The following is a 19,033-nucleotide window of genomic DNA, read 5'->3' on the forward strand; positions in this document are numbered from 1 at the left end:
CTTTCAGTTTTTTCTTTCTCTTCAGTAAGCCTGAAGAGGTAGAGACTATTGGTAGAATGTGTGTGTGTGTATCAGTATGTGAAATAAAAATAGTTGATTAGGCTGTTGCAGCTATTCCATTGTTCTAGTAGGAGCAAATTATATATGTACGTAGGAGCTATGAAATATAAACTGCATAATTCATTGACTACACACCAGTTAAACACTCTTATATTTGCATTTAAAATTGGTATTACACAAAGTAAAGATGAAATGGTGCAATTCATCCTCATAATTTAAAATTTTAATTTTTCTTAGAACAACATCCCTAGCAAATAATAAACACAATGACAAATTAAGGGAAAGACTATGGAAGAGAGGAAAAGTTTTATATTTCCTAAATTTAATATCATTTTCCCCATGGTTTTTGAACAAAGGACCCAACTCTGTCTTTCATTTTGTTCTGGGTCCCATAAATTGTGTGTCTGGCTATGCTTGGCACACATTATTCCTATAGTCAGCAAGCCATAGCCATTAGCTCAGCAAACCTCAGATCTACCTCAGATGGTACCTTGGTGTTCCTTCCCTATTTATTCTGACAAAACTGGGTGCTTCATTTTCTACAAATTTACAATACTCAGTACCTCTTTATTCATTCATGTTCATTCATTCAACAAACATTTGTTGCCTGTTATATGCCAGGTGATATTCTCAATGTATTTTATAGCTTCTTTAATGGCAATATCCTAAAATTGTATTTGGTTATCTTTCCTGCTAAAGATAATGTCCTTGTAGATATTACTGCATTTCTCAGTCATCCAAGTATTTATTCATTTAAAGATACCATTGAGTGCTTACTATATGCCAGCACTGTGCTTATTCATCTTTTATCCCCATCATAATCACTGTATAAATAGAAACAGATGCTAAATATTTTGTAGGTAACCAAATGGATGAACTAAACAGGTGAATACAAGTAGCTGAGTAGAATCTAATCATTATCATGGACCTGAGTGGAAGAATGAGCCCTATAGATATATTTTTATCATTTGTCATTTATCTGTATACTTCTTAGTTCACTGCCAGAGACTTCCCATAGGCTTCGGATGAGTTATGTCAAAGTTTCAATGAGTCATCAAATGGCAGACCTGGAGTGGCAATGGTAGAATCCTGGTTGGCAATGTCCGCCAGCAGAGAGGTCAGCCTTGCTGCCCTTAAGCTCCACTCAGCTGGCTCTGGTCAAAGAGCTGACACGAGCAAGATACCCAAGAAGTTCAGTGCCTTAGAAGAGAGGACAGTTATTTATTTATTTTTAAATGGCCTTAGGAAATTCTGGAGCATAACTTCAGGTAGTAAAATTAACTGTGAAGCACTGTGGGGAGAATAGTAGTGCACACAATGGGTCAACATGCATGATCAGAACAAGGACAATTTTTTTCTTTTTGGGGATCAAAGTGTCCCACAGTGCATAAAAATTGGCAGAAATCACAAACATTACTATTACAGCCTTGAATGTCTACCAGTCTTCATGGGAAAATGGTCACAGGAAGTAGAAACAATAAGATGTTGCCAAAAAATAGAGCAGGATAAATGGGGAATCTACAGTCATGCCCATGTAAGAATATGGAGCCTCTTACATGCACTACTAGAATGATTCCCTGAATTCTGAAGTCAGAGAAGGAGTCAACAGGTTTTGAAGAGCAGAATTGGGTGATTATGTTGGCACAAGGACAGAGTTACGGGGTACAGTTTCAGAGCTGAATGAATTCAAGGAAGGCAAGAATATTTCAGGAAGAGGGAGGAGTAAGTATAGTTCAGAAATAGTAAGACACACAAAGTGGCTGGAAGAGAGGGAGTGAAGGCAAGATTTGTAGGAGATAAAAATCATGGAGGTGGTCCAGAAGGACCATATCACAGAAGGGTTTATAAGTGGGAATTTTGTTTTTCATTCCAACTGCAGTGGGAAATCATTGAAGTGCTCTGAATGTAGGAGTGACGTATTGTTTTCTACTGATAAAAAAAAAAAAAAAAAAAAAAAAAAAAAAAAAAAAAGCCACTCTGGTTACTTTGTAGACTTGAAAGTAGAGAAGCAAAGATGTCAGTGAGATAGTAAGAGACCAAATGGGCATATATCAGGATTTTCAGCACAGAAAATGGTGGTAAGTATTAAGATTCCAGACACAATACTAAAGAAAACCTGGCAGTGTTTTTAGTCAAATGTGAAATGTAAGAGGAAAAGAGAAGATGAATTTAACTTCAAAGCTTTGGTCAGTTTGGTAAATGTTGAGTCTAGGCTGAGAACACAGCAGCATGACATAGGGGAAACTTGATGGGAGTAGACTAATTTAATAATTCAATCTTTGATATGTTGGGTTTGAAATATGTTGGGCACCCAGCAGAGAGCAGATCTGTGCAGTCGTCTGATTTGCAGTGAGGATGAAGTCATGGGCAAAAGGAGATCAACTAGAGAATGTTTATGGAAAAGAACACACACACCTGCTCCCACAAATACACAGGAAAGATAATGAATTTTGAGGCTATAAATTATAAGAGTAGATTCACTAATTACATTAATGAATCCCTATTATAACCCCAAATGAGTAGGTATCATCCTCATGTTCTAGACAGGAAAAATGGGACAGGGAGGTTAAAAACTATCTTGTGCTGGATTTGTTGTTCTAAAGCTTGTGCTTTCATCATGACACCTAAGTACGTCCTCAAAAATGAAAGAAAGAAGTGATGGTACTGCATCAGCTGGGGAGAGAGTGAAAGTGACAACCAAAGAGTATGAACAACTTGCAAGTTTGGGGGAACCTCATCCACTCTCATAGGAATGTATTCAGGGTGTAAATCTGTGCATGGGAACAAAAATGGGTCATTACTAGATTTCCCCCCAAGTTTTCCCCTTGACTGAAGTAAACACTTTTCAATTTCTTACTAGCTCTTTATTTTTAATAGAGCAATTATCAGTATAAACAAGAAACAAAGGGTATAACATAGATTATGTTGCTTCAAATTAATTCCTTTTCATCTTTATAAAACTGTTCACATTTTAAAATCAGTTATTCATGATATTATTTGACTATTTCTTCCTCCTCCAGAAGAACCTAGGGGCTTTGTGCACAATCACAACTTCAGCCAGCAGCATGGTATCTGATATATTTTTGATTCTTAGGTGATATTCATGGAATAAATTAGTGAATTAAAAAGACTGGAAAAATTCACTTGTGTTTCATAGGGCAGCTTATTTTCTTTGATATTGTCCTCCCTTATATGGGAAAGCCACATATGGGTTCCTTTCCAATATTCTACTATTAAATCCAGGCCAAAGACCAGAAGAATATTAACAATCAATTTTAATTTAAGGGTTGTGAAGGATAATCTTCCTAGAAAAAAATTTAATATGTTCTTTATGAATACTTCCTTCTTTATTCTTTAAATAAATATTTAATTAGTATCATGAGCTTGACTTCTTCATTTCTATATCCGCCTTACATGAAAGAAGGCCTGACTCACAGCCTCACAGGAGACTTTTAGTAAATATTTATTAAATGGACAAATAAGTCCTAATAGGATTATGCATTGATTTAAAGTTCTGAAAAGCACAAAAGTTTAAGGTGATAATAGGTTTTAAAAAAATACAGTTGCTATCATGCGGCACATGCCGGTTTTTATATTGTTCCTTGCCTTGTAATGACAGTCAGTACTTAGGTATTTATGTATTTCTTTTGGCCTGCCTGAACCTTCTTTGATATGTGAAATTATCCTAGCTGAAATATAAAGCAAAAGTTTGAATATAAGTTATTCAGAGAAAGACTATAACTGTGATAGAACAGTGTGGGTCTTTCAGATTTTTTTTTTTTTTAGTAAAGTATAAAAAGGATTTTCAAAGCCCAGCAGTTGCTACTATGTATTTGACCCACTGTTTCAGCCTACAATTTCAGATGTTGTGCAAACTCCAATAGAATAAAACACCACCAGAAGAACAGTGTTCACTAGCTGAACCTTGTCTCTTGCTGATAGAATATAAAGTGTAATAGCAAAGAAAATTTTAGACCGAGACTTCAGCTTCAAAAGACAAAACATGTGGGTTGCTTCTTGGCAGGAGTGAAATATATACATTTCAATGGGAAAATGGGAAGTCAGAGGTCACAATAGCTGTATAACAAATCTCAAGGAGGAATCAATATCAAAATGATCATTACAGGTACCATGGAGTGCAGAGGGCCAGAACAATAACATTTCAGGATGCTGAAAGAAGTGTCAGAGGAAATCTTCCTTATCTGCCAGGTAAATATGCCTTTGTTCTATTATTTTAACCCCCAGATATAAGGTACAGTAGTCGAACATTGTAAAAAAATTTTCAAAAATACTTAAACATATAGAGATATGGTTATTCTTTGTTTTATCAAGTAAGATGGTCCTACCATATATTCACTAAGGGACATTCTACTTTGGAGACTTTTATGTTCCATTTATGTTTCCATAAATGGAAACTTTTATGACTAATGTGGTTGAATTTATCTTGGGACTTGGACAATTAGGAATAGGAATTAAGTCCATCAGTTGAGACTCGGGTTTGAACCAGTGACTGGTTGGTGGTACCATTCACCTTAGGGAATGAATTGACAGGAGAATGTATTGATTCCAATGGAGGATAAGAACTCTGAGATATGTTCTTGTTGAGGTATTTGTCTTATTCACTATTGAATAACCAATACCTAACAAAGACCTGACCTAGCAGTTGCTAAATATATATTTATTGAATGAATAAAAGACTAAACCACATAAATGGAAACATAGTTGGAGAGATTTGGCTGGAGACAGATTTAGGAATTATTGGTACTTACATAGTAATTCATAGAAATTTTAAAAGAGCACATGTAGAGAGAAGTTAAAGTCAATGAGAGAAACTTAAACTGGTTTCTTATAGGCAACAGCTTTTTTTTTTTTTCCCCTGTAGTCCTTAGTCATGGACAGATACATTTTAGCCCTCTTCCACGTGTAGGACTTTCTGGAAATGGTGGTCTTGAGAAAAAGAGGGTGTGCTAGAATCGGCCTTGTGTAGTGAGGAAGGACAAGAAAAAAGAAAGAGAACAAGATAAATTGTGAAGCCCCTATTAATATTGTGCTATTATAGCTTTCATGGCTATTTTGTTTAATTGCCATATTGACTTTATGAGGAAAGGAAGGTGGCTATGAAGCTGGGCAGATATGGGTGGAGACTCACTTCGACTTCTGTTCTAATTAGTCACACTTCTCTTCTGATGGGGAGGAACCTTGGATTACTAATCGATAAATATTTTGGTTATTATCCTTGGAGGCAGGCATTATGGACTATTTTAACAAACCTTGGAAATGAGGCTTAGAGATTACAAGGTCAATGTCACAGTACTTGTAATTATTATTGCTGAGAGGTGAATCCACCAGATGTTTATAACAACGAAGCCAAAAGTCGCCCTCAGTTTCTCTCCCCAAGCTTTCAGCTTTGGTTTTCCTTTCTTCAATTCCAGAGAAGAAACTACAATGGGCCGGTAACTCCATTTATGATAGATTGGGCCTCCAAAATATTCACTTCCTGAGTGAGCGTCCCCTCAATGGGCCTGAGGTTGTTGCTGGTTCAAACTCCCCATAACCATGCCATAGGAATCGCTTGCTTCTGTGGAGACCTATGGAGCCTTCCTGCATCCCAGCTGGGCCACTCTGTGTCAGTAGCCTGGAAGTCACTGAAGCTAAAGAATTTGATTAAAATCTGCCTTCTACCTTGTTCTGTCTCCTTGTACTTGCTCTCAAAGAGACAAAAAATACATCTTAAATAGATATGTCTCTTACAAAAAGTATCTTCTATATAACAAATAGCTACAAGGCTGACTTTTGTTGTACATTCTCTTTGAATGAAGTCTGGAAGCAATAAGTTTTAAGTGTGCAGATAATCATGAAAGTGGTCTGTCAGTAAAATTCTGAATAGCATAGTTAAATGGGATCTGGAATTGCTCTGACAGGGAGTATTCAGAGACAGAGATGACAGCTACTTAAAGGGACTCATTTAGGTAATTTAAATTGCTTGCATATTGTGTATAAAACATTCTATCTTCTTTAATAGTGAGCAACAAGTTGAAAGACTAGTGCAGTAGGCAAGACTGAAATCATTCCATTTCCAAGGCATCCTCTGATAAGCTGAACCTAAAATTTAGAGTTTATATTTAGTAATTTTAAACATAAATAAGCAGAGTTTTTCAATTTCTTTTTGTTGTAGCAATTCCAATTTGATTAAAATTTCTTTTGTTGCAACTTGTCTTAAATGGCAATTAAGAACTTTTTTTTTTTTTAAACAATTCAAATCACGACCAGAAACACTCTGGATTTAGAGAATTGTTTCTCTAGCAAGGGCTCATAGGAATGCCTTTTTAAAAATTTCAACTGAAAAATCAGCTGTAATGGCCATAACAGTTTCACAAACTCACAATTTTAATTAACATTGCATTAATTAGCAGTACATAGATTAGAAGCCAAGAAAATATATGCCTATGTGTTTGAAGGTGTATTAGCGCAAGTTTCTCAGTGTTTCAGTAGTTTTAATTATTTCAGAGAGATTTAGCATCCACTCATTAGGATCTTATGAGGGCAGAGAATCTCTGGAGAAAGTGTGAATTAGGTCCTGAAAATATCTCTAAATCAGTGCCAGTTGTGCACATAGTTAACACCAACCCCTCTGTCCTTCCACACCCCCTTATTCAGAGGCCAGATAGATTCTACTTTTTTTGAACTCTTATTATTTTAATTCTTATTATTTTAATTCAGAGTCATCTTCTAGTTTGACTCTGTCATCAGTCTCTCCTCTTCCCAATTCTTCCCTCTCTTCCCAGAATTACTTCTGTTGCCAATATACTATATTTTGTCTCTGACACTCAACATTCACTTCCCCAATGTTTCTTTTTTTTTTTCTAATAAGGACATCAAATTCCTCTACACCGATTTTTTGAGATGGTCATTTGTCCAGTCCTGACCCATTGTCCCTCTGCTTCTCACTCCTACCCTCTATGCCCAGCCAAGTGATTTGATCAGGGGTTGGCCTGTCACTCAACTTCATGCAATCAGATTGAATCTTGGAATGTGTAGCATAGCTACAGAGAAGCACTCATCCTGCTGGAATAGAACCTACTGGGATGTGGCCCTGGAGTCGCCGGTAGCTGGGTAGCTGTCTGACTGCTTGAAAGAGCTACTGGAAATTGACATTGTTTTCTTTAGGATTAGGCACTGGAAAAGAGTGTCATTTGAACTCTCTGGCAGCTTTCTTGCCCCCAGGCGTAGTTGGAGGTAACATCAGCATGCAGGGAAGCAGAAGCATCAGATAAGATGGGCTCTGAGATGCAATGTGAACTTAATGGTTGTTTCATGAAGTCGCTCCCATGAGACAAATTCACTTGATATTTCTATGTCCTGAAACAAAATGAGTTCTAATGGGTCTATCTTTAGAACCAGGGGCAAACTCCCTAGTGGGGCACTCAAATCCCCAATCACTGTCTTCGGGATCGTCTTTCTCACTGTTATAGAGGCATACAGTTCACTGTCCAGGCAGGCTTTACTTCATGCTCTTCCTCCACTCTTGTCACTCTTGTATAATATTTTGCCTTTGTGTACTTGGTAACCTTCTACTTTTAATCACCTCAAATGTCACTTCTTCTCCAGTAATATTTCCTCACACTTCCCAAGTTAGATCAAACTACTGTCTTCTTCGATTCCCTAAGGATTTAGCTTCTATTTCTATTTTTGGGTGAAGGAAGGAAAAATGCTATTTCTTCCACACTCACTCTCACAACACTTCTAGTACCAAATAAAGTGTGTATCTATGGTGGGAAGGGTTCCACACTAAGCAATGCTATCCTCAGCTCACAACTGTAGCGTCTTGTCATTTACTTCAATTCTGACACTAACTGGAGTTAGCACAGATGACACAAGTTCAGGTCCACAAGACTGCCCCCTACTTTAGGCATCAGAGGGAGAAAGGAAGAGTTTCATTCCTTTTATATTTCTGATAGGCTATAACTCAGGGGTTCCTCCTTGGATTGGAGAACCTACTAGAATGGTTCACAGAACTCAGGAATATACTTACAATTACCGGTTAAACACGAAGGATGCAGCCCACTGGAGCAGACACAGAGTGAGGTGGGGTGGTCGGTGTGCAGGAGCTTCCATGCCCTCTTTAGACCTGCCATCTAGCAGTATCTCTGTCTGCTCACCAAGGTAGAAGTGTTCTTCATTCCACTGTCTAGGGATTTTGTGGAGATTCCACGACAAAGTCCTGATTGATTAATGGCCTTTGATAACTAAGTGAATCTCTAGCCTCTTCCCCTCCACAGTGGTCAAGGGGTAGAGCTAAAGTTTCCAATTCTGTTTACAAGGTTAATTCTCTGGCAACCAGTCCCCCAGCCTTAGGGACTTTTCAAAAGTTGGCTTCTTAACATAAACTCAGATGTGGTTACAATACTCTTGTAATGAATATTTAAAAAAAGAAGTCTCTCTGTTTTTACTGCTCCAGAGCTATCTCAGGAGCTGGAGACAAAAGCTAAACCTTATTTTAAAAGATGACACTGTAAATCTTATTTGGAAATTATAATTGTTTTCATCCCAGAAAATATGGCTAAACATCGAATATATATTTGTCATAATATCACATTATGCTTAAAATTCGTCTATTTCTTGATATTCTCCCCAACTTAGAGCTCCATTATTACAAGGGCAACATTTTATTTATTTTCTTATCTCTACTTCCTAACACAGTAACTGGGAAAACTCAATATGATAGTCAGAAGGAATGATGAATAAGTAAATGCATGTCCAAAAATATCCCAAAATTATCATAACACTTTGTTCTTTTGCCATTGAATATTCTATTAAAAGGCAAACAAGATCCTGAAGAATATAAACTTAGCAATTAATAAGCCTTTGGAATTATTTTTAAAACTTGCCAGATATCTCTGCTGTTTGACTAGAGTTGGGGTACCCTCAACATTTATTATAAGATTCACCAAGGAAATTATATCCTACACTAATTCCTGTGTCTTACTCCTAGTCATTTGGATTCAATACATCTAGAATGAGTCCTTTGACATGTGTATTTAAAAAGATACCTAGTTGATTCTGATTCTAAGATGTGTTGAAAAAATACCAGCAAACATGCAAAAAATGGTAACCTGTCTTAAGTGATGGAGAATCAAGAAAATCTGGAAGCATAAATTGATTTGAAGTTGTGGTGGCTTATACATAATCAACACTTGGCACTTGGAAGAAAAAGAGTAATGAGGAACAAGGAGAGAGAGGATAAAATGGAACTGATGTCAAAGAGCTTACTTCACATTTTCCCTACTAAAATCATTTTTTAAAATTTCACTAACAATAGTCTTTTTTCATGTATTTCGAAAATATGACATAATGGCTCTTTAGTCGAATTTAAAGAAAATAATTTATTTATAATTTTACTTCCTGTATTCTTATATATTATAAACTGTGTTGGTGACTTATTTGATCAGTAGATAGAATATTAAGGTTATTTTTAGTTTTTTTCCCCCCAGCATTTGTAAACTAGAATCCGCGTGTGATAAAAGACAATGGAAGCAATGCTATCAGAGCAAGAGGAAGTTACTATCTAGAATAATCTGTTGATAGCTTCAGACCTGCAAACATTTTGTGAATTAGGTTAAATATGCTAACATTTTGACAAAACTGGGGAATTAACTTTTAATTAGTTAATTAATAAATAATAAATAATAGTTCTAATAAATAATATTAGTTCTAATAAATAATATTAGATGGCTAATAAATAATACTCAGTTGCTAACACTAAAGCAACCTCTCCCCACCCCAAGGTTTCAAATAGTATATTTATTAAGTTTGAACTTAGATTTTTCTTCCTTTTGATTTTCATTTGTGGGTTTCTTTTTCCCTTTTGAAAATATTTCTAAAATTTCCTGAACACAACTCAGAAATGAGCAAAATTTGGCAAAAACAAATATAGACTCTCACATCTGTAGTTTCCTAATTTTGAAAGAAATACTGAAATAGTATTAGTGGTTGATTTGGTTATCTTTGGCAGAGGGAGAGGGAGAGGAATACCTACTTCTCTCAAATTCATAAAATTTTTCTATGACTAAGAGTTTGAAGGTATTGAAAGACAGAATCATAGGCAGTTAAGCTGTGCTGTTAAGTATGAATGGGGGTTGACTATGTGCATGATGACTTACGAAATTCACAAATGTGAATTGAGGGCCATGTAAATAAACTTATGTATGCTGAAAGAAATATAGGCTATTCAAGGAAATAGATGCCATACATAGGATCATTTCCACTTTTACTTGAATTTCTGTCCATTTAAGTTATTTAAGTGAAATTTCTTAATGAAAGTATTAAGATAATTGAGAGCACTCTTTAACAAGCTTGCTAACTACTTTCTGAAGCTATAATTACTGATTTGTGATATATACAAATATATATATGTAGTAGGAAAACCTATAAATTGCAAATTAAGATAGTTTTAAACCAGAATTCTCTCCTCCCAAATTATTCTATTTAGTACAACTTCCAATTGTGTTCTCTGTGTTTTCCAGAAAGCAGTACTTCATGGACCTACAGTTAGCATTAATGGAGGAGTATTATTTCACTATTGTTTTGCTTTTGGGAGCTCAAACCAAATCTGAGAGTGTTCTTTTTTCTTCATCTTTCTTTTGCTTTCTCTCTCTCATTTTCTCTCTTATTCCTATACAATGAAGCCTGTGTAGTCCATTTTTATATTCTTTATTTTCAAATACATCTTTATGTTCTAGTTAAGTGGAAAAACAAATCAGTGTATAAATTCATGAATGAAATGAGGTCATACAATGATGAAGATGTTAGGGACTACTCTTTTTTGACATCCTTTTTTTTAAAAGAATGACTGACTATACTAATAGAAGGGGTTCTTGAGTTTGGTAAGGCAAAAATTTAACCCTGATTGAATGTGTTTCCCTGGAACTCTGAAGACTGCTTGTCCTGTATGATGAACTCTAAGTAGTTGGCTTGAATTGGCTGAATCTAAGATATTAAGTGTTAAATATTGGCTATTCACAGATGATTATAAATTATTCTTAGAATAACATAGAAATCATATTGTGTGTGTGTGTGTGTGTGTGTGTGTGAGAGAGAGAGAGAGAGAGAGAGAGAGAGAGTTTCAGCTGAGCAAAGTTCTTTGAAAAAGAACATTAGGAAAATATATGTGATTAGGCCCCTCCTACTCATATTACCCTAACAGTGGTTATATCTGGGTAGTGGAATTTTACAAGGATTTATTTTCTTCCTTTTCATTTTCATATTTTATTAGTTTATCATTTTGCTTTTTCAAACCAGGGAAAATAAAATTGAAATTAAAATACCTTCCTTAAATAAAAATATATGCTGTTTTTCAAGTAGTTATTAACAAATTCCTATGATTAACAAGTTCTATTCTGTTTTTTAAATAGCTATTAGTAGTATTAAAAACACCCAATAAATGTTAGGTATATGACAACATTATAATAAACATATTATACATATAAGTTAGAACCCTTTCTTAAACTACTGAAATGACAGTAGATAGAGATAGGGAGAAAAAAATCATTTTGAGCATTCAAATTGAAAAGTGAGTACTCTTCATAAATAATTAGAAATTAAAGTTAACTCTTTCGCATTCAATTATGACACTAGGAAATAAAGGTTTATTACATAATTTCCTAAATTTTGTTCAGTGGGATCATTTATATCCTGAAGTTTGGTAATAAGTGTTCATTGAAATAATGATTCTAAAAATCATAGGAATTTGGGAAACTTGAATCTAAGCAAAATTAAAAAGGCTTGACCTGCAGTTTCTCAGAATCATATCATGAGGTCACACGCCTTGTCTTCAGGAAGAGATGTGATGCACATTGTAGCCTAAACCCTGTCATTAAGAGCTTTTCTTACACAGAATGTCTGTTAACTCAGCACATACAGTTTGGAGGAAAAATATAATGAGACATTTTTGCTCCTACATTCAAGCAGGACCTCATCCTCTGCCATGGTTGGTTGTCACAAATTTTGTATTTATGTGGTTTTGGTTTACCTTTTAGGATTTTCTCCAGAGGCTCAACCATAAAACTATCTTTTTTCCTTTCTTTTTTTTTTTAATATCTGAGAAGTAGAAAAGATACTTTTTTTTTTTTTACAAAAATAATATGTTTTTATGCATTGTATTCTCTCATAATAAGACACACAAAGAGAATTTTTTCAACAAATATTTTGGAAAAAAAAAAAACAAATATTTTGGTTCTGGTGATTTAAGCCAGAGATGCTTTATCCCTAAGCTGTATATCCAGGCCTTTTGCTTTATTATTTGGAGACAAGGTCTCTTTAAGTTGCTTGGGGCCTCACTGGGTTGCTGAGGCTGGCCTTGAATTTGTAATCCTCTTGTCTCACCCTCTTGAGCCATTGGGATTATATCCTACCTGGCTAAATTTGTTTAGTTTTTATTACAAAAGTTTTCAGCCATACAGAATGTATAAAGAAGAATAAAATGAATAACCATGTAAATACAAGCTTTCAGAAATAAAACATTAAAATAGAGCTTGGTCCCTAGTTCCCTTGTACTTGTTAGCTACTATCCCTAGGAGGTGGCATCTCTTATATCTGAAAACTTCAAATACATGTCTTTATGTTTTTCTAATGAATGCTTTATATGAATGATGCTTAATATGTCTACCTGTTTCCCCTTTCCCCTTCAAAGATGCATTTGTAAATTCTTCTTTTTTGATATTTTAAGGCTACCATGATTAAAATAAAACTTGGTGGGTGTAGGTAGCAAACTCACAATCTCTGATTGTGGGATTCTGTATGTTGGAGTTTAAGGCTTACTTTATGGACTAATAGATGATTACTTATCATCAACACACCATTTCTATTTGAGGAAAAAAAAACTATATTCTCTAATTTTAAGGCCATTTTATGTTTTTGAAACTTAAATATTTACTTTGCAGACATATCAGCTACTGAGAGGGATGTTTTGACATTTTCCACATCAAAGTATGCATACTTTTTATGACATTTTAATCACATTACTAGGTGTAAACCAATATAGAATGATTGTCTTCCTGTTGAATTAAAATGTTTCATTATTATGCTGTATTTTACTTTGTGTTTAGTATTTTGCTTTAACCTTTAAGTTTGTTAGGTTTGATGATAATATAGCTATAGCTGATTGTCACAAACTTTGATTTTTAATATTTCTGGATCTTTTGTTTTAGATTTACCTCTTATAAATTCAGCACAGCTAAAATATTTTAATCCAATCTGAAAATATTTATTTTTAACTGATAAATATATCTAGCTAACTTTTACTGTTTAGGAGCATACAAATATACTTAGCTAGATACTTCTAGCTTTCAATTTTTTTAAATGTTACAATACCTTCTATTGAAATATTTGAGATGCTTCTACAGGTAAGTTTTCCATACTGGTTTAGAAGTTATATCTCCATTGCTAATTCATTTGTTGCCCAGAAACATTTGACATGCTTATTTGACAGGATTTAAAGTAAATCAATATCTTTAGACTCTGTTTGAAAAATTGTTATGCTTTGACTAACATTACCTCTTCTGATTCACATATTATTGTTTCTGATCTTTTAATTCGACCAGAAGAATTTTGATTTTATTCTCCAAATCATTATTATTGCAATTGTATTATGTAGTTATCTCTTGTTTGAATGTACCCATGCATTTATGACATTCTTTTTGATCATCACTTTTTCTTTCTTTCTTTCTTTCTTTCTTTTTTTTATTGGTACTGGAGGTTGAACTCAGGGGTGATTTACTGCTGAGCTATAGCCCCAACTCCTTTTATTTTGAGACACAGTCCTGCTAAATTGCCTGGTCTGGCCTCAAATTTATGATCCTCCTACTTTGGTCTCTTGAGTTGCTGGGATTACAGGCATGTGCTACCATACTTGGCTCCTCATTATTTCTTACATTTAACTTTCTCTAGTTTGGTTCAGCTTCTTTCCAAAATTTCCTTTATTGGAGGTCAAATAGTGATAAATACTCAGGTTTTATTTTCTTAAAAGTCTTGATTTTACCTTCTTTCAGTGTAAAATTTACCTTAATACATACTTCTGGATTGACTTTTTTAAAAAAAATATTTATTTATTTTTAATTTGTTCTAATTAGTTTTACATGACAGCAGAATGCATCTTGACACATCCTACATAAATTGAGTATAACTTCCTATTTGTCTGGTTGTACATGATGTAGAGTTACATAGATCAAGTCATCCTATAAGCACATAGGGTAATAATCCAATTAATTCTACTATCATTCCTATCCCCACACCCCCTCCCCTCCTTTCACTTCCCTCTGTCTAGTCCCAAATACCTCTAGTCTCCCCCTAATACCCCTTATTGTGAATTAGCATCCACACATCAGAGAAAATATTTAACCTTTGGTTCTTTGGGATTGGCTTATATTGCTTAGCATAATATTCTCTAGTTCCATTCATTTACCTGAAAATGCCATAATTTCAGTCTTCTTTAAGGCTGAGTAATATTCCATTGTGTATATATATTCCTCAGTTTCTTTATCCATTCCTAAACCTGTTGAAGGGCACCTGGGTTGATTCCATAGTTTAGCTATTACGAATTGAACTGCCATAAACATTGACATGGATGCGTCTGTATAGTATGCTGATTTTAAGTCTTCAGGGTATAAACCTAGGAATGGAATGATTGGGTCAAATGGTGGTTCCATTCCAAATTTTCCATAGTGGTTGTGCCATTTATCTTTCCCACCAGCAATGTATGAGTGTACAATTTCCTCCACATCCTTGCCAACATTTATTGTTGCCTGTATTCTTGATAATTGCCATTCTGACTGGGGTGAGATTGACTATTGTTTTCTTTCAAAACTGTGTAGCACTCTCCATTGTCTTCTTGCTTCTTTTCTTACTGTTGAAAATCTGCTTCCCTCTTCTGGTTTCTATGGTGGGTCTAGACAGTGACAGAGAGAATTGACACCAGTTCCTGAGTCATCTTGCACTTGAGAGACTGTGTGTGTGAAGAGTCGGGGGTGGGAGGTGGTTTCAGATAACTTGGGATATATCACAACTACTGTCTCCTTTGTAGGCCTGTTTATTATGACTTCTCACCTACTCTCAAGTGACTGATTTGACTTTTTCTAATCATTCTCAATAACAAGTGTGACATCCAGGGACTCCATACAGTTTCTAAGGCATCTAGATATTGCATGAAATACATAGGTGCTCTTGCTACGATTGCAACTGCACTTAGGCTCAGGTGATCCTACCACATGGAGAAACCTCTCCTTCGTGGGAGGTAGTTGCAGAGAGGAAGAGGCTCAGCAGACTAGGAACTTCATGTTGCAGTTAGTAACAGTCTGCTTACTGCTGCCATTAACCTGGCATTCTCCCTCCAGGGCTGTGTTAGTTCTGGTCTACTTTACTGTCTACCAGTCACTCCAGTCTAATGAGGTCTTTCCTCAGCATCACCCTTCCATGGCCACTGGCTGTCTCTTGTCTTCTCCTCTCACTGTCACAAAACACACCAACTTTGCATTTCTGGATGGGGCCAACACCTTTTGGGAGGATTCCTATGTGTTTCTTCCCCTGTAGTTTTAGAGTTTGCTTATAAGGAAAGATTCATCTTTTCCCATTGCCTGTACCAGATTTTTTGTCATTAACTGGCATATGTCTTCTTTATCCAGTGACAAGCAGGGGAATGAATTAATGATTTCTACAGTAAAAATCTTATTTTGTTTTATTTTCCATGATGTTTACTGGTGAATTATTGCCATTGTAACCATTTGAGTCCTTAAGTTTTCTTATGTAGTTTAAATAAAAAGCACCATCCTTACAGTGAAAGACCTCTTAAACACTCAACTGCATAAAATGATATTTAAGAATGACCTGTGAGCTCTCTGAACAGGGCAAATGCTTGAGAACTTTATCATAGACATCAAGAGAGAGGAAGGGAAGTAAGGCCCAAAGTCAAATCAGAACCAAAGTCAAGCAAAGTAATTGATTAACTGGAAAGGTTTTCTAGGATCTGTATCAATAAATAAAGTAGATATTGATGTAGATTAAAAATTTGAAATGAAATGCTCTGAGAATTAAAAATACATCTTGAAACCTGTTTTTCAAATTTTTATCTCTTTTATCTCACAGGTTGATGAACATCCAATTGGAATGTTGATACACATTTGCAAAGTAAAATTGCAATCTCCATGAATTATGCACACATCTCTTAACTGCACATAGTCTATGTCACTGCAGCCATTGTTACCAGCCTCCAGATTTTGTCTCTCCATCAAAAAGAGGAGAATCATGCTGGTAGACACACCATCCAATTACAGGGAAGAAATATGCAGAATACTCATTTCCCTACCTCTGAAACCAAAACAGTAAAATTGTACATTGAATGTGTTGTTCCATTGAAAACTACTAAATTCTCTTTGATTTTTACAGTGGTTTATGATGTCTGGAAATTATGGACTGATATTTCAAAGTAACATTTTTGAAGAGAAAATGGATATTTGAGAATATTTCTTTCCATACACTCTATGTCAGAATGGATTTTTAATTTTTTAAAATAAATGGTAAAACTTCCCATAGGTTGGATTCTAACTTTTGAAGGTAGAAGGGAAGGGCAACATCATGTGCCTTAAGTAGATCTTTCTGTATTTTGTCTCCCAATTGTTTCTTCACATCATGGCCCCAGATAGATTGATTTCCTGCTACTGAAAACTCTATGAAGATGAGAAGTGGTTTCAGTAAAAATAGCAGTGAGTAAACAAAGCTAATATGCTGAAAGTGACTGCAAGGAATCCGGGGTGGAACATGCCATGGACAAACTGATTTGTTCCACTTCATTAAGTCACACTGAAGTTGGAGAAGTTTCCAGGACTTTGCAATGTACATAGAGGTCAAAATGGTATATATTGTTATCAAACAGAATTCTAATTATTAAAAGATATGACAGTGAATAATGGCAGCATAGAGCATTTAAGGGAGCGTGGGCTTTGCAGTCAAACTGAAAATGGTTTTAAATCCCAACTCTGTCATTTATTAGTTGAGGAGGCAAGTTACTTAATGAGTCTTAATTTCTCACATCTGTCTATATCTACTTGTTATTTGAAGAGTAAGAATTAGATATTATTATCAAAATTAAATATAATAAAAAAAGAAACTCAGCACAATACCTGGCATGCATGATAGTAGATTATTAGTATATCCCACTTCTTTCCTTTATTATTTTTACAAGATGAAAAATTATTATACTGAAAAAAGACAAACTCTGACTTCACATTTTTCTAAATTTTCCTAGTAAAACACTAGTTAGGAACTTGATAGGAAATGGTTACTAGACATAAGCTTTAAAGAACTCTTGGAAAAAAATATTTTAAAACACATATTATCACAACTCTTCTTCATCCACTTCCCTGATTAGTCATAAGTTTGGAACAAGTCTTCTGAAAGTAAGTACTTGTCAGTCCTCCTAATGGTCTCCAAGGAGGGAGATGTCAAAAATTCATTTGAATCCTATTTTGGTGTTTAATCCTGCTGAGAAGTGTCTCTACAATTTGACATTCAGTGGAAGCAATAAATTTGATCATATCATCAGGAAATAAGATCCACACCTCAAAACGTTCCTGTGGTTCCTTTCTTTCTTTCTTTCTTTCTTTCTTTCTTTCTTTCTTTCTTTCTTTCTTTCTTTCCTTTCATTTTGGGACTGAAACCAGGGGTGCTTTACCACTGAGCTCCATCTCCAGCTCCCACCTCTTTTTGTTTGTTTGCTTTTTAATTTTAGACAGGGTCTCACTAATTTGCTGAGGCCAGCCTTGACCTGCAATCCTCCTCCCCCAGCCTCCCAAATCTCTGGGATTACAGGCATGTACCATTGTGCATGGCTCTTTTCTTATTCATATGTGAAAAGATTTAAACTCAGAATGGTTGTGTATGTGTAGGTTTGTGTGTGTGTGTGTGTGTGTGTGTGTGTGTGTGTGTGTGCGGGTGCGCGCGCACCTGTGCATGGACTTTCACAGCAATCTGAATCTTTGGTAGCCTGAAGTGGAATCTAATCGCTGAGCAGCCATATGCATGCAAAGATTGTATACTGACTTTACCTTTTAGTCTAAAAGCATAGAGTGTCATATCCAAAAATTCTAGAACTTTTTCATATTTGATTACATAAGAATAGGGAGAGACTTATCTGAAAAGCCTATCTTTGCTTGGATAAAATATTCTACTCTTCTAGATATTTTGATTTCCCTACATTAATCAGGACCCTTTGGTTATAAGTATATAAATAGAGAAAATGTATTATAAGAGAAAATAAGGCAGAGCTGTCTAATGAACTCAAAGGTAGGATATCACTCATGTCTCCAAAAGAGGGACTACTGGTTTGCCTGTGGAAACCCTGTAGCATACCTCTGTGTATCTGTTGCTTTTTTCTACCCTAAAGGTTGACTATGTCTATTTCTTAGGCTATGTGTTTTTGGAATATGGCTGGCTTACTTCTGCTGAATATATATTTCCCGTGTTCCAAGAAATTAAAAAATGGCTTACTTTAAGTGAGAATTTCTTAGTTTTCAATTGCATATACTCTGTGGGGAATAAAAGACCTCAGAATAGAGAAGTTTCTGTCAAGGGCACAACTCCAATAAAGGTGGACATAGAGGTACAGCTATGCAATATAAATAGGGTGTTCTATGAGCTTCCCCTTCATGTTTATGAGGACTTAAGGGGTGATAATGAGTGAGGTGACAGCAGAAGGGCGTTACTACCCTCCTTCCCCTCCCAGGGTCTAAAGATGAGCTCCATGTCTCAGAACTTTGTAGGGAGACGAGTGTTTTCGTAATCTCCACTTTCACACTCTGCAGTTGTTCTTTCACTATATTTGTTCCTTGGTCTTTGGTCACAGTTGTTCCTTCTGAAAAATCTTTGGATTTATTTTATGTGCTTCCCTTCAGAATTAACTGTGATCATTTTAAATTATATTTATACA

The sequence above is a fragment of the Sciurus vulgaris genome, assembly GCF_902686455.1.
Source record: "Sciurus vulgaris genome assembly, chromosome: 5".
NCBI classification, from domain to species: domain Eukaryota; kingdom Metazoa; phylum Chordata; class Mammalia; order Rodentia; family Sciuridae; genus Sciurus; species Sciurus vulgaris.